This window comes from Mustela erminea, chromosome 1 (assembly GCF_009829155.1).
Source record: "Mustela erminea isolate mMusErm1 chromosome 1, mMusErm1.Pri, whole genome shotgun sequence".
Taxonomy (NCBI): domain Eukaryota; kingdom Metazoa; phylum Chordata; class Mammalia; order Carnivora; family Mustelidae; genus Mustela; species Mustela erminea.
In genome coordinates, this window is record NC_045614.1 from 128,226,707 (window position 1) to 128,243,371 (window position 16,665).

Sequence of the window (16,665 nt, forward strand, 5' to 3'; positions counted from 1 at the left end):
AAAAAATTCTATCAGAAGGAAAAAAAATCTAATTCTTTTACCCACTGCTCAGAAGCCAGAGAGGCAAAAATTAGTGAAGAGAAGTCTTTCCTTTCTTTGCCTAGGACAGAGATAAGTAGATGAATCTGGTTAGACATGACACAGAGAAGTTGATTTCTAGTAACCTTGGAGGACCATGTAAGATTTTAGAGAAAACACATGTGTTTTAGAGATGACGGCTGTGACATAATTTGTTCTCTTAATTTCATTTATTTGAGGAGATCGATTGACATTTATGATTAAGCTTTACCCACCAGTGTTTATTACCCGTATCTGCAGAGAATCTGCAAGATGCAATCATAGCAAATTCTTAGGGCATGCCTTGGGTCTACATCCCTAATTTAAGATAACTTCAGGGCTTTCCTCCTTTTCTAAATTGCCAAATATTAGAAGAGACCCAAGGTTTTGATGAGAATAAAATTTGAAAAGAGAGACTCTTCCTTTGGCCAAAGGAAATTAGGCTTAAAATAGCTCATCCAACAGTTATCAGTATTGCACTTAGCACATCTGAATCTCCAAAAGGTGACTCATATTCACCTGAAAGAATCAAATTGTAAGTTTTGTCACAGTAAATTAGAAATAGGCCCTCCTTCGTCTCGAAAGCTCACTTGACTTCAGACAGAGTTTTAAAAAAATTCAGCTTTGAGAGATAGCCCGGCAAATGCAGATGACATTGAAGACTGTCACCCAAGAGGTGAAGAAGGAAGATACAGAATCAAGAGAGATGAAAGATAAGTGATCACAAAATACTCTTCTCTTTACAGTTTTTCCAAGAGAGAAGTCTGCTTCCAGTCCTCGTCATTTTTACCTGGAGACTCGGTACTATACTAATGAAAGATCATATCAGGGTTGTTTTCTCCCTGGGAGATGGACCAAAGCTGGCTATTAAGCTTTAACTATGAAAGGTTTTAAAGGAAGCTCATATAAGCATGAGCACTCTGTGGTAATTCGAAGGGCAAAAAGAAATACTGATCTTGCTGCATAAAGTGGGCAGTGTATCTATATGGCCTCTACTGTAATTAGTTTACACAGGCATGCATTCTAATTGATTAACAACATAAGACCTAATTTAATGGCATACATATCCTGATGCTAATCAAGCTACCTGATCCATGTCTCAAGCATTATCAGCATGAAGAGCAATGTTGCCAAATATATAAGGGTGAGGAAATAGGGCCGTTGTAAACTTAGAGTAAGAGAACTGGAAAGGCACCTACATCTGGGCTATTGCTAGCTTCATAACAACTCCTTTGCCACATGTTTGCAAATGTGATGCCCCTATCCCATTTGCCCACGGTGCCTTGCACACAATGAGCACACTTCATGTGGACGAATATAACGATGGATAGAATGGAGTTAGAACTAAAAATTAGGAATCTAGGATTCTTAACTTACCTTTCGTCAACAGCTTTGTGGGCTTAGAAAAACCATCTAACTTCTTTACCTCTTAGTTGTCTTATCTGTGTAATAACAGGTTAGAATCCATAAGCCCTGTGGTCCTCTCTTACTCTAAGATGTAATGAGCTATCCTTAGGAAAGTTACTTGTTCAAGTGCTCCTCTGTTGTATTTGTCTCCGAGCTTCCATATATGTAGGGTTTTCCTTCCTTCTCTCAATCTTCTACGTGTTTTGGATGGAACTGACTCTACCTCTGTTTTCCATGTTAGTATAGGGTCAACCCTGGCCAACTGGGGCATTGAATTCCTCCAGCCATTGTCATACAATCTGTCAAAGCCAAAGATAGATACAATGATACTTCGGACGGTTGGGACAAACAATTCTAGAGATGATACAAGACGGGGACTATAGGACTAGATTATAAAGCCACTAGGCAGAAAACTGGGCAAAGAAAAAGGAACAAACTGAGTACTGAGAGCATCAGTTGATCCCCTGAATCAAACTTCACCCAAAGCCAAAACAACATATAAACTTTTTTTTAAATAAACATATAATGTATTTTTATCCCCAACATATAAACTTTTCTATTATGTCATCCAGTGAATTCCTTTTACACTTATGTCTGTTTTAGGTGAATTTCTGGTCAGTAGAAATGGAAAAAGTCCTTACCATTAATTTTACACACACCCTATAGAGTGTTTCAAACCTGTTGTAATCCATGAATATTTGGTAATAACAGAACAGACAAAATGTATCACCTATCCCATTCATCTGTCACTACAAAAAACAAGGTCTCCATTAGTTGGAGGAAAAGCCTGCGTCAAGTGTGTGTTTTACTAATGAAAGTAAGCTGTTGGGACACCTGGGTGGCTCAGTCAGTTGGGCATCTGCCTTTGGCTCGGGTAATGATCCCAGTCCTGGGATCCAGGCCCACATAGGGCTTCCTGCTCAGTGGGGAGCCTGCTTCTCCCTCTGCCTGCTGCTCTGCCCATTTGTGCTCTCCATCTCTGTCAAATAAATAAATAAAATCTTAAAAAAAAAAAAAGGTAAGCTATTACTCCTTATCTAAAACTAAAGAAGATAAAAGTCATATGATGAATCTTTCTATAATAGACTTGGTCTTCAACCCCCTGATAGGCTTTCAAAGACCACAAAAAAAAACAGTTAAACAATGGCTGTGCTTAAGGAAAAGAGTCCATTACTCATTGAGTATTTGTGATACTCCTTGCAGTTATTGAAATAAATATTTGCACGTTACTTTGTGTTTCTTTAGTGGTGCCTTTCTCTGTTTTCTCTTTCAGACACATTTTAGCAAAATCCATTTTTTTTCCAGCAAGATATATGCTTATATTTCTCACTGTGTGACCCTTGGAACACTGGCTTTATGAAATAAATCAGGTACAGGTTCTTAACTGAGTCAAATAGGTCTGGGAAACAATTTAAAATCTGTCCCTGTCTGGAAAATTTATGTTAATATTAGAATATCAAATTAGTTAGTTTTTCTTCACCTTATATAATGCAGCACTTCCTAAATTATTTAGATAAAAAGCCATTCCATGCCCTGCCCACAACACCTAAAAACATTTCAGAGATCTAGCATTCCCCTGAAACCACTTTGGGAAAAACACTTATTCAGCCTATGTTTTCAGAAATTACAAAAATTTGTGAGTACAATTTAGAATGCAGAATCAGGAGCTTAAACTCTTCCTCCAGTTATACTTGCATCTTGCCTCCTGCCAACGGATTCTGTTAGGTTGAAACATACGAAATTATCCGTTTTTGATGTTTCTGACCCACATTCCGACTCTTGTCCTCTGCATTAGATATTTTTCATCTGCTCCTCCAGGTGTCCTCTCCATCCTTCTCCACCTAACTCTGCATCCTGTGGGGTTGACATTTATGGTCCGCATGGATGAAATTCCTCACTTTCTAGTTTCAGGTTGGGTTTGCCCAATGGGAGCCACTGAAAAATGGGCAGGTAGGATGAAGGGAGAAATATCTCTTGCCCCAGCTCTCTCCCTGTCTCAGATTGCTTTCAGTTATACACAAAGGCCACACTCCCACAGTCCTGTTTTCACAATGCTTTCTCTAATACAGAGCTTTTCAACCTTAACGTTACTGATATCTTGGGCCGGATGTAACACTTTGCTGTATGCATCTGTTTAACAGCACCCCTGGCCTCTATTCACTAGATGCCAATACCATCCCCTCAATCAATCCAAAATGTTTCCAGATGTTGTCAAATGTCCCCCAAGGAGAACCATTGAGAACAACTGACAGCTACTCTCTCCAGGTTTTGTTAAGTGTTCCCCCTTTTGAACCCTCCTACACTATTGGTGGGAATGCAAGCTGGTGCAGCCACTCTGGAAAACAGCATGGAGGTTCCCCAAAAAGTTGAAAATAGATCTACCCTATGACCCAGCAATTGCACTACTGGGTATTTACCCTAAAGATACAAATGTAGTGATCCGAAGGGGCACATGCAACCAAATGTTTATAGCAGCAATGTCCACAATAGCCAAACTATGGAAAGAACCTAGATGTCCATCAACAGATGAATGGATAAAGAAGATGTGGTATATATATACAATGGAATACTATGCAGCCATCAAAAGAAATGAAATCTTGCCATTTGCGATGATGTGAATGGAACTAGAGAGTATTATGCTGAGCAAAATAAGTCAATCAGAGAAAGACAATTATCATATGTTCTCCCTGAGAGGAGGAAGTTGAAAGAAAAAGTAGGAGATTTTGGGAGTAGGAAAGGTAAAAATAAAACAAGATGAGACTGGGAGGAGACAAACCATAAGAGACTCTTAATCTCACAAAACAAACTGAGGGTTGCCAGGGGGGAGGGGAGTAAGGAGAGGGTAGTTGGGTTATGGACATTGGGAAAGGTAGGAGCTATGGTAAGTGCTGTGAAGTATGTAAACCTGGCGATTCATAGACCTGTACCCCTGGGGTTAATAATACATTATATGTTAATAAAAAACTTTTTTTAAATTTTTAAAAAGTGGGGAAAAAATAGTTCTCCCCTTTTGGCCTTCAGTACCCCTTTTGGCCAGGGGTAATGACATACCCCTCATTGCTAACACCACAGTGGGTGTGTCTCCATCACTGGTTCCTTTGCTTTTGTAAATAGCTTTTACTAAAATTCTCCTCAATTGTCTCAGTTTAGTGTCTTATGTGTTTGCTCTTGGGACACTATTGGATATACTCTCTACTTTTTCCCCAATCCCATTGAACAATTTACTGTCCACCACTTAAAATCTGTTTACTTTCTTTAAATCTTGTACTGCTTACAAGAGAAATAGAGGCAGCATTGATTGAAAGCTTACTGCATGTCAAATATGGTGGCTGTGGCTTACATAATTGTGGTAATTATTAATGACTGGTTGTCTCATAACCACCCATTTTCTCTTTTCTTTCTTTTTTAAAGATTTCATTTATTTATTTGTCAGAGAGAGTGAGCACAGGCAGACAGAGAGGCAGGCAGAGGCAGAGAGAGAAGCAGGCTCCTGCTGAGAAAGGAGCCCAATATGGGACTCGATCCCAGGACCCTGGAATAATGACCTGAGCTGAAGGCAGCCATTTAACCAACTGAGCCACCCAGGCATCCCACCATTTTCTCTTTTTAAAAAGTACTCTAATTTGGGTGCAAGTAGCCACCCTCCCACACATAAACCATGTGCTTCAGGCAGAGCTGACCCTACTGCTAGCTTCAGATTGTTCTAAGATTGTTAGGACTGACCGTTCTAAGCATAATCCATTGAGCCATTTGGTGATAAGCATTAATTAAAACTTCGCCTCACAAATAAGCATTTGGTACCATTTCACCAAATAAGACTTGAAGAGCAGTTTGATGGCAGTTCTGGGAGAGACATTTCCTCACAACAAAGAGAAAGTTGCCAATAATGGCCTCTTTTTCTCTGAATTTTCCTTGTGCATTATAAGGTCTAGAACTCTTGCAACCATCTGAACACTGGTATGAGAAAGGAGTCACCACAGGCAGGAAGGCAAAGTTAGAGAATCACAAAGAAACGAGGCCATCGATTCAAACATACATGATCATTGTCAGTCCTCTGGACTTTCTCAATTATGTTACCCAATATATTTCTTCATTTTGAAGAGAACTTGAGTTAGGATTTCTGCTACTTGTAGCTAAAAGCTTCCTATGACTCTAAGAGTTAGATGTATGCATCTGACACTGACAAGAATTCTCAGCTGAGAGATTTAAAGAGAACAGACTAGAAAGTGTTCAAGCTGGACTAGGTCTGTCTGACCACACTGTCTTTCTATTCCATAGCTCTCTATCTCACTCAGCAATCTTTTTTTCTTTTTTTTTTAAAGATTTTTAATTTATTTATTTGACAGACAGAGAGATCACAAGTAGGCAGAGGCAGGTAGAGATGGGGGGGTGGGGGAGCAGGCTCTCTGCTGAGCAGAGAGCCCGATGCCGGGCTCGATCGCAGGACCCCGGGATCATGACCTGAGCCAAAGGCAGAGGCTTTAACCCACTGAGCCACCCAGGCGCCCCTTGACTCAGCAATCTTAAATCATTCAGCTACCAGTGTCCAAACAGAAGAGACACAATTAGGTAAGTTTTCATGAGGAGAGAGCAGTTAGATGATCCAGGAGTCTGCAACAGTTTCCATGAGTTTAAGGAACAACTATACTCAATATGGAGTTGCCCTCCCCAGTGAGTTGGCCCTACTGGCGCACTTACTGATTCTGCAGAGCTCTTTGAATCTTATCTACTGTCTCCACCTCCTAGCCTCAAAACAAGCCTATGACTCTCAACCTTGTGCTTCCATGTGGGGACCAAGAGAACACCTTCATTTTTTCCCCATGTTCATGGAACTCTGCATAATTATGTCTTGCTTTCACTTTTATTCCATCCCTATGTCTCAGTAGAGGCCAGTGTCCAGCTCTGTCTTTAGGTTTCCTCTCAAACTGACTACCACTCTCCCAGATGCCCTCTTGGGTTTCCAACCCAGAGAAAGGAAGATGTGCAATCATGTCCCACTAATTGCCTTCCCTCATCTCTCAGGCTTTCCTCCTTCTTACTCCTATGTGGAGTGGAAGGGGCAAGATTTATATTTCTTTTTGTTTGTCACGTGTTTTGCTTATTTCACATCCCTGACTTTGACCTCTTTGTGGGACCCTAAGGTAGATTGAGTGTGCAAAGAAAGGCTACTTTTCTGATAATATTTCCCATGAAGAATTACAGAAATATTTTTCCTATCCCATTACAAATGTCAGCATACTGACCATTTGGAATTGTTTTGAGAAGAAGATGAGATTGCATAAAAGCTGTTGATAAAAATGTAAGTGACAATAAAAAGTAAGATATTGTAGTTGTATTATTAAGTCACAAAGGAAACGATCCATGTTGCCCCATATTCCAGTTGCAATATACTTCTGTTCCGAAAACCAATTATGGAGTTAAAAGATGTCGACTGTGTACTGTTACGGTATGGAGCAAGAAATCAATCAATAAATTATATCAGTATGTTATTAGTAAATCTTTGACTCATGAAATAACATTTTAGAGTGGGATAATCTTAGAGATCTTCAATCAGTGGTTCTCTGCCTTTGCTATACAATAGAATCACCTGGGGGAGAGCTGAAACAATTACAGATGCCCAGGTCCTATGTTTAAACCCACTACATCATAGTAAATGTTCCTTCTTGAGAAGAATGACATTACATGGGGGAAAAAAATGAAAGAAGCTAAGAGTTGTTAATATAAAATTTTGATATTTAAAGTTAGAGCCCTTCTGGAAAATCAGGACTTCCACATGGAGGGGTTAACTAGAGTACAAACCTGAGATCCTTTCCTCAGGCTGGCAATCTTATTTTCAGGGCCAGAGAAACCAGAAGTGATTCTGTTTAGACGGTTTCATTTTTTGATGAGAAACATGAAGACTTTGCCAGGTTTGTCCAAAGTTGCCCTCCAGAGCCCACATTGTAAGTGTCCTGCACTCCAGCAGAATTCCCAAAGACGGCAGTGGCCTTACCCCTAAATTCCCTCCCCATGACTCTGGCATTTTGGGAGCAGCACACCCTTCTCTGCCCCTCGCCTGAATGAAAGCACGACTCCAGAGAAATGTGAGGTAGTTCCAGTTCCTCCTCACACTTCGATTGGCCTACAACGCCAGCTGATCAGAAACACAGATGCCTGAGATAGAAATAGTCCTGTCTTCCTGGCTCCCAGGGCCAGAAGACGAATGGGTGGAGGCCAGAGCTGCGAGGGAGGTGCTGCATGCCGGAGCCAGCAGTAGAGTGAATCACCGCTGCCATTCAGAACGTGTCCAAAAGAAAGCGGGGCTTAGGGGGAGAGGAAGCAGGTTTTTTTATCCCGCAACTCTGTAGAGATGGTGGTGACAGCAGCTGTGCTTCCTCCCCTTAGAAAGTCATTTTAGCGTTCCGATTTTCCCTAAGGAGGAAGCAGATGGAGAGAAGCTTGACTTACACATATGTGACTGCTGCTGGCTTTCCGACTGCTGCAACTGACCCTGGAATCTACGGAGAAACAGGACTGTGGCGTAGGGAGGGGATCATTATTCAAGGGGCTCTTTTCAGACCTGTGGACCTAAAATCCCCAAGAGTGCATTAATGTTAGGGGTAACTGTATACTCTTTGAAATTCTAAAGATGTGGCAAGAGGCTATCATTTTGTGTAGGATGATGATGTCTCCTGATTTCCTAGTAAACAAGAACAGCGTGACAGCTGGGACAGGCTGGGTGGCCATAAGGGTGAAGAGCACCGAGTTCCTGGCCACAGAGGGCTTGTAGTCGAGCCCTCTAGCAGCATGATGAATTGAATCATAGGCTACCAGCGTAATCATTATCTCCCAGCATAATAACCAACATATTTCCTTTTTGCAGACAGTACTTCTCACCTGCACGTCATCCTACAAAGAAGCACCTGGCACATTACTCAGGAAAGCGACATAATTGGGTGAAAAAAGCAAAGAAAAAAAAAAGCCTTTCTTCTTCCTGACTTCGCTTCCAAAGATTTAAGCCTAGAGGACACAGCGAACTCCTATAACGGATAAAACACGTGCTTCTTTTCTGAAGATACAGAGACAGATTCTTCTTTTCTGGAGCAGGAAGGAGAGATGAAAGCGCGAAAGGATGAGGGCAGAGAGTTTAATGAGAAAAGGAAGAGAATGCCAACTCCGTGAAGGCCACGTAAACTGAAAACTATTTTCAGTGAAAGACAGCCATGACATTGCTCAGAGATGAGTGGGGGCTGACTTGACATCCTCAGACTACCAGGCCTGCAAAGCACTGCCACTGGCCCCTGCATCCATGAAGGTTTCCCTTTCTGAGCAATGAGCTCTTTGTCAAGCGATACCCAGCAGCTGACATCGGTCCCAACCCAGAGACTTGGCTTTCACCCTTCTGATGTGCCTCACAGAAACACCTTTGCTACATCCCAAAGAAAGAGATCAGCACGGATACCTAGCAGGGTTGCAATGGACCATAAAAAATCTTCACATCTGTTACTTAGCAATACTTAAAGAACAACAACAATAAAATCTGGTCAAAATTCTCCCTGAGCAAGGAGACTAATAAATATATTCCTTTAAAGGGGTTAGAGATGGAATGATAGAAGCCCAAGTAGATTAGAATGTGGGGGTGGGGGAAAAGGTCATCCATGTTTTGGGGCAAGAAAAGAAATGACTTCTTTGAAGAAGTGACCCCAGACCCTAATCTAAAAAGACAGGTGGAGAGAGGCGTCTAAGCAGAGAGTACAGCAAGAGAACTATAGCATCCAGAGAAGTAGAAGAACCAGAAAGTTGTGAAATAAAACTCAAAAAAGAGGGAATATAGAGGGAGTAGTCCCATCAAATGTATCAGAAATTCTCTAAGAAACTGATGGACAATGAAAAGCGTTCTTCAGATTTAGCCATTGGATTTAGCCATAGGAGAGCATTGGTGGTTCTGGTCAGAGCAATGCCAGTGGACAGCGAGATTGGAAGATGGGTTGTGCCACATGAAGGATGAACTAGGAGAGGAAGTTAGCCGCGCACATGGAGAGCTCTGGTTCTTAAAGTGTGTCCCCTGGACGAGCAACATTAACATGACCTGGGAATTTGTTAGAAATGCAAATTCTCACACATACACACATATCCCCCCTCCCCCAGCCATCTGGGTTTTCGTAAGGCTTCCAGATGACTCTGATGCTTGCTAGAGTTTGAGAACTATTGGTTCTTGTGATGAACTTGAGGTGTTTATTTAATAATGAGGAGGAATTTATGCTGTATTTACTTAAGAAAATGGAAGGTGATTATATTAAAAGTATCTTGATAACTAGTGGAATATCTGTTAATGATTTCTGATAATGGTTAAAGAAGCATACATAATAAGTGAGATTAATAATAGATATATAAACCCCGAAAATTCCTAAAAGCGGGTGACTAAGGAGTTGAGAAACCCACCCCAAATCCAGGCGAGGTGACTCGGCAATTTCAAGATTGCAGACTTACCATTTGTTTGATTCAATTTAATCAATTTTGTCCTTTCTAGAAACAAAATGTTACTGTGTATGTGAAGACTTCTAGGCAGGGTGAAGGGGCAGGGTGTGGGAAGCTGGAATCCTGGTAAGGAGGTGAAGGGGAGGTGGCAGTCACGACTGGGGAGGGAGAAAGCAGGTGGTGATGCAGCCAAACCAGCAAAGGCTGAAACAAGGACAGAGTAGCCCAAGACCCTAATCAGGGCCGGGAGGAGTCACACACTGTGGTTTGAAGGCAAGTTCCAATCCTAAGGTATCTGAGCTAACTGAAATCTATTCTGGGCAACCGGGCTAGCCGGAGCATCATGTTCTAAGCGCCCACCCTAGAGTCACCTACCCAAAGGGCTCCAAGTTTGCCTCCAGAGTCTGTCCCAGTTCTCCTTGAGTCTCATGCCCCAAGGACAGGCAGAGAAACAACCAACGGGTGACTGATTGCTGGTGGGGGGATGGAACTCCGTGTCAGCAGAGGCGTTCCCAGCATGGATGTGAGACCCTTAACAAGTCGGGGACAGAGTCAGGGGTGAAGAACATAGGATGGGGGTTGGGAGCCGTGAAGCTGACTCCTTCCCACAAGAAAGTGAAGAATTCTAATCCCGTTTTGGCCTTCTAGATCATAATGAATGTATATTTATCAAAGTAGGAAGACAGACCACATTATAATTAATAACATATTAGTTAATTATTTATAAACACTTAGATGTGGGCCTTAATCTGTCTTCTTGCCCCAGGCCCCCACACAATTTAGGGGTGGGCCTGCTAATACCAGGGATGATTAGTTATAAATATGCTGGTCATGATAAGAAGTATTTTTGAGGGCACTGGCTCAGTTGGTTAAGTGACTGCCTTCGGCTCAGGTCATGATCCTGGAGTCCCAGGATCCAGCCCTGCATCGGGCTCCCTGCTTGGCAGGGTATCTGCTTCTCCCTCTGACTCTCCCTCTTCTCATGCTCACTCTCTTTCTCAAATATATAAATAAAATCTTTAAAAAAAAAAAAAAGAAGGATTTTCTATTATAAATTACTGTATTGGCTTTCTTATTTATAAATAAGTTTGTGGTGAGTCTCCTAATTATAAACCAATTTGTCATCATGCATTCTAATGAGCTCCCTAGTCCTGTATCCTTGAGAACATGATCCAAACCACAGGGACTGTAGGAAGATCATGGCACCCACCGGATTTGCCTCAGTGCTAGGTGGCATCTTGGACTACACTGTCTTTAAGAAGGGTATGAAGGAATAGGACAAAAGAAGGATAAACTAAAGGAGAACCAAAGCCAGATACAAAAAACTCCTCTTTTTTTTTTTTCTCCTGAAGATTTTATTTATTTTATTGGACAGACAGAGATCACAAGTAGGCAGAGAGGCAGGCAGAGAGAGAGGAAAGGCAACAGGCTCCCTGCTGAGCCTAGAGTCCGATGTGGGGCTCTATCCCAGCACTCTGGGACCATGACCTGAGCCGAAGGCAGAGGCTTTAACCCACTGAGCCACCCAGGTGCCCATTTTATTTTTTTTAAATAAAGTTCTTTAATAGTCTCCACTTAATCAGTTTATTTGTTGTTAATAAATTGGCAACACAAGGAGGGGCCAAGGGTGTGCTCCTAGCCAGGCTCCTGTGTGTGCGGGCTCAGGCAGGAGACGCTGCCCCTGGGAAGGGCACAGGTACCCTGTGCCCCCAAGGGATGGAAGAAAAAGGCACCCTCTTCTCGGGGAACCCCCCTGGGATGAACACAGCGGTCAGTGAGCAAACAGAACCAGAGGAACTAAAGGAAAACAAGGGAGGGAGGGACAGAGGGGCAGGTGTGGGGGAAGGCAGCGTCCACAAAAAGGAAAAATGTCAGCTCTTCCTCAGTCTCATTTCAAAGGTTTTAGTGTTAATGGCAAAAAAGCAAAAGTTCTAATGCATCAATTTGGAAAAAGCTGTTACCAAGTACTAAGTGTCCCTTAAGTAAAATTATGGAAAATTGGAATAGAAACTCAATATATTGCACAAATAGAAAATTATGTAGGAGTCATAAAAGGAACATGTTGGAATCTACCTAGGCTCTAAAAATTAAGAATATCCTACTGAAACCATTTCTTTACTACTTACCAGAGACCGCTTAAAGTGACTACAGCGACAATCTATGTGGGAACCTTGGTGCCTTTAAGGCCAACTGCATATGGAATTGCCCCGGCCTGACGCCAATGTAAAGAAGATCCTGGCGACCCAGGTAATCTGCCCTGTTCTCCTCTGGGGACTCTCTCAAGCTGAGATTTTTTTTTAATGGGAATTGTTTATTATAAAGGTAGATGATTTTAATACTTTTCAAAGCTGAAAGGAAGCAATTAGAAGTTGTAACATGTCAGAACAGTATGTGGGTCTCTGGCATGCACAGCTTGAAAACACAATTTTTCCATTTGAGTTAAAAAATCACAAGGAAAATTTTAGACCATGGCTCAGTTTTTTATAGGTAAATATTTGAGCTTTTGGAGCTACAGATTGAAGGAATACCATCCATACTTGTCAACTCTGATTTTTAGAAAGATCCCCAATACTATCTACTCCACCCTGTGCCAGTTCCATCTGAAAGACTGAGTAGAGAGTAGGAAAGAAGAGAAGGAACAGATAGAAATGGAGGCAGGCAGGAAATACAGACAATACGGTAACACTAATACGATCTCCCACTTGGATATAACACTTTCCTATTTGAAGGATTTTTACATGATTCTGATATTTGCTTGTTACAGGCACAGCCCACGAGATGGGGGTTACTTTGTTGATTTTATTGAAGAAAAAAAACTGAGCCCAGGGACATATCACTTGTCCAAGATTACACAGAACAGCTATATGAAGATTAGGCCAGAATCAATGAAGTAATTCCCATCCTGTAGTCACAAAATTAATGATGATGTTGTTTAGCCTCTTGTGATAGATTGCTATATTTTGGGCATATAACATTTGCAAACCAATGGGATAGGAATAGCCATTTCCTCAACTTCACAGACGAGGGGATGGAGGCAGGGTAACTTGGCCAAGTCACCCAGGTAGCAAAGAATCAAGAAGCCAGAACTAGTGGCTTTAACCTGCCCTCACTCTTCATCATTACACCCCCAGATGCAGTGCAGATAGGTAAAATTCATCGGCCCATCTTTGGTTTCCAAACATCACGAAGGAATAAGACAGCTGTCTGTTTCTATTTCTTTACTTGAGTATTCTTTGCTGTTCCTTTTCCTCCATTCCACACAAGTCAACCTCAAATCCTTCTAAAATAAAAAATAACTTTCTTGATGTACCTGGGCCATGCACCAACCTCTTTATGTCCCTAAGTAGAATTTCCAACCATGCTTCCATTGGTCTGCATGTCCCTCCAGTATATTTCCACTATACCCTAAGCAATTAAATATTTAATTTTTTTTCTTAAAAAATGCATTATCCTATTCTACTCTACACACATTCTGTGAGAGATCAGTGTGGGATTGAGTCTGCCAGTTACCCGCCAGTATCTAAGCCTCTCCTTCTAAAAAATAGAACATTGGTTTCGTGCGCCACTTCAATACTATTTCTCAGAGTACGGGAGATCATCGGGCCGCCATCAGGCTAACAAGATGTACGTAAGGTGACTGGGGCTACCTGCGGGAGTTTTGGTTTCCTGATAAGGAAGAACACGACTCTTCTTTCACCTTGTAGAGTTCTTCTTCTACCACCTGCAATGCTCAGGGAAGGCTGGAGTTCAAACGTCTGAGATTCTTGAGGTGAACATGTGGGTAAGTCACAGGCCAAAAATGGAGGAACTGTGGAGAAAGCACCTGGGCTCCGGTGTCAACAAGAGCCACCATAACAGTCCTGGAGGACTGAACCCTGGTCTACTTTCTGCACAAGAAAAATAAACCCTTATTTGGATAACGACTGTGATTTGTTTTATGCAGTGGAAAGCAGTCTTATCTGACACCGTGTGCTAATGCCCAGCTATCAGTGTAATGACACGGTAACAGGAAAAACACAGGAAAAACAACAGGAAAACACATCTAACAGCAACAAAATCAACAGCAATTACATCAGAGGAGTACACACCATGGTTTCGAGGATGTGAGTTTATGCTCCAAAAATTAGAAATTAAAGCCAACTCCTATGGGCTTGAGAAAAAAAGAAGAGAGAGAGAGACATTTATTGACAAAAGATACAATCAATTGAGAAAACGAAGAGATGTTAAATGAAAACACAAGTGTAAAAAGTGATGTAAAATGAACAACAAACATGTTTATTTTACTCATATGTAATTTTTCTACACATGGTTTAACCCTACATATTACTAAAGCAAATATCAATAAGCTAAATTATCCGGACAGAGCTCTATAAAGACAAAATTATGAATTTCAAAAATGCTTTCACTGGTACCCCTAATTTTTTGCACTTCCCTACCAACTTCTCATATTCTCAGCCCCCTCCAAAACCTCATGATTTCTTTTTTATTAAAGATTTATTTATTTGTTTGTTTGTTTATTCATTCATTCATTCATTCATTCATTTGAGAGAGAGAGTGCATGCACGAGTTGGGGGAGGGGCAGAGGGAGAGAATCTCAAGCAGACTAGCCCTGAGCCTGGAGCCTGACACAGGGTTGGATCCCATTATCCATGAGATCATAACCTGAGCCACAATCACCAGTCAGAGGCTTAATCAACTGAACCACCCAGGTGCCTCTCATGACTTCCAACTTCGTGCCTTTTATGTGTGTCCTCTGACTCAGCAAAGGATAACAACCAAAGCTTATCTGCCCAATTCTTCAAACCTCTGGACCCTACACTTTGCCAGAAAGGGAATGGATATGCTAAAGTACCCTAATGTGTTAACCAGAAATCATGCCCTTCTCCCGCTTACATGAAATATCCGTGAACCCTTAACACACATGCTTCTGGTAGGCCATTAAGACACGGCTAATCACAGGAGTCTCAGATACCATGGTACCCCAACGAGGCTTCCAGCTTCCCTTAAATGACCCGCTGTAGGGACCTGCTCATTCTCACTTGCAGAGCCAGCCCTGTCACCAGAAAAAGAGGCCATCATACAGATGAGAGCTTGACAAAACAGCAGGCATCACTGACCCTTGTGCTCGAGACAGACTCCTTCAGGACACCCCAAAGATGCCCTTTCCTGAACTTTTCCTAGTGAGCTCAGCATGGTTCTCTGGTGGGCACTCTAACTGGGAAACTATCTTACTTTGTTTTCTTAGCGCTTGATCTCAAGCTTAGAAACTCAGCAGCTTCTATAATTCAATGCACCATTTTCCTTCACTAACTTTTGCATCGTGTTATTACACTTGTTTGCAGAGTCCCTTAGGATATATGGATTAAAATGGCTATAAGAGAAACTTTCATTTCTATTTAATTGAAAGCCACTGGTCAGACAAGTGTGCTGTGTAATTGTTCACATGGGATGCTAAAACAATCTATACTGTATTTTCCCAAACCTAAGCAGATCTGTATGGTTTTCTTTAACTTTGATATGCCCTTCTTTTCCAAACCAATTCTGAACTAAGTGACCTCACCAGTCTAGTTAAAAGCTCTAACTGGGGAAAGAGTTTTTGCTCTTGAGATTCTTCTGTGACTTCAGGCTTTATTTTCAGTTGATTAGCAGAAGAGAAATTTGAACATTCATTTAAAGTCTCTATGATGGATGATTTTTAAAAATCAAGTAATTCTAATTCCATATGGCTCTTAATGGCTTTTTATAACAGCAGCTATTTTATCCATTGTTTCCACGTGTTCCTCATGCTGGAGAATGAAATTCAGTATTTGATAAAACGAAGCACCCTATGAACAATTACATGTAATGTGTATTTTCTCTTTTTCTGTCTCATAGCGTATTGAAGTTATGGATTCAGACGGAATCTCTTTGCAAATGTGGACAGCAGACTGCACTCTGTCTTTTCATGCTGTCATATTCCTTTGTTGATATCTCTGTTTTAAGATGAGTTTGCCCCATGCATCACCAATTGTCTTTTGTTTTCACGCTGCAGGGAAGACTGGGCTAATCCGTATGTCACTATGAAGCTTCAGGCCTCTCTGTCTGACAGGTACCGAGCCTGACAGCAATCTATTGAAAATGCATTTTAGACAGCAATCTATTGAAAATGCATTTTAGACTATCATTTTTCCAGTCTAATTTACTCTTAATAAAATGACTTTGAAGACAAGGGGTCCACTCTGTGTTGGTTTGCTTCTTGCAGATAATTGCATTTTGAGAAAGACGCATTGACAGTTTTCACAAATACAAAAATGATGAAATTCCCTTGGGAATAAAGACAGCTCCACAATAAATAGCATCTTTTAGCCTAAGTGATCCCAAAGCACTTTAGGAACTGTGGACATTGAGGTGACTCCCCAGGGTAGGGAAACAGTCAAACACTCATCCAAGATCTCGAGTGAGACACATTCTTCTCTGCACAGTGCAGAAACACAGCACTCACCCGGGTGCACACACACCTTTGTAAAACAATGCGTATTTATGTACTCTATGTATACATATGTGCATGTTACCATTGCCGGCAAAATTTTATAGAAGAGTACACAGGTAAAATACTATGAAAGTGCACACATAAAACTAATAACATCAAATTGCTTTTAAACATGATTTTCTTCTTAAAATTCACTTCATCCTGTGTATTTATTCATTTCTTCCCCTTCCCCAAAGAAGAAGAAAAATAATAAAAAATTAATATCTACTGCCCCT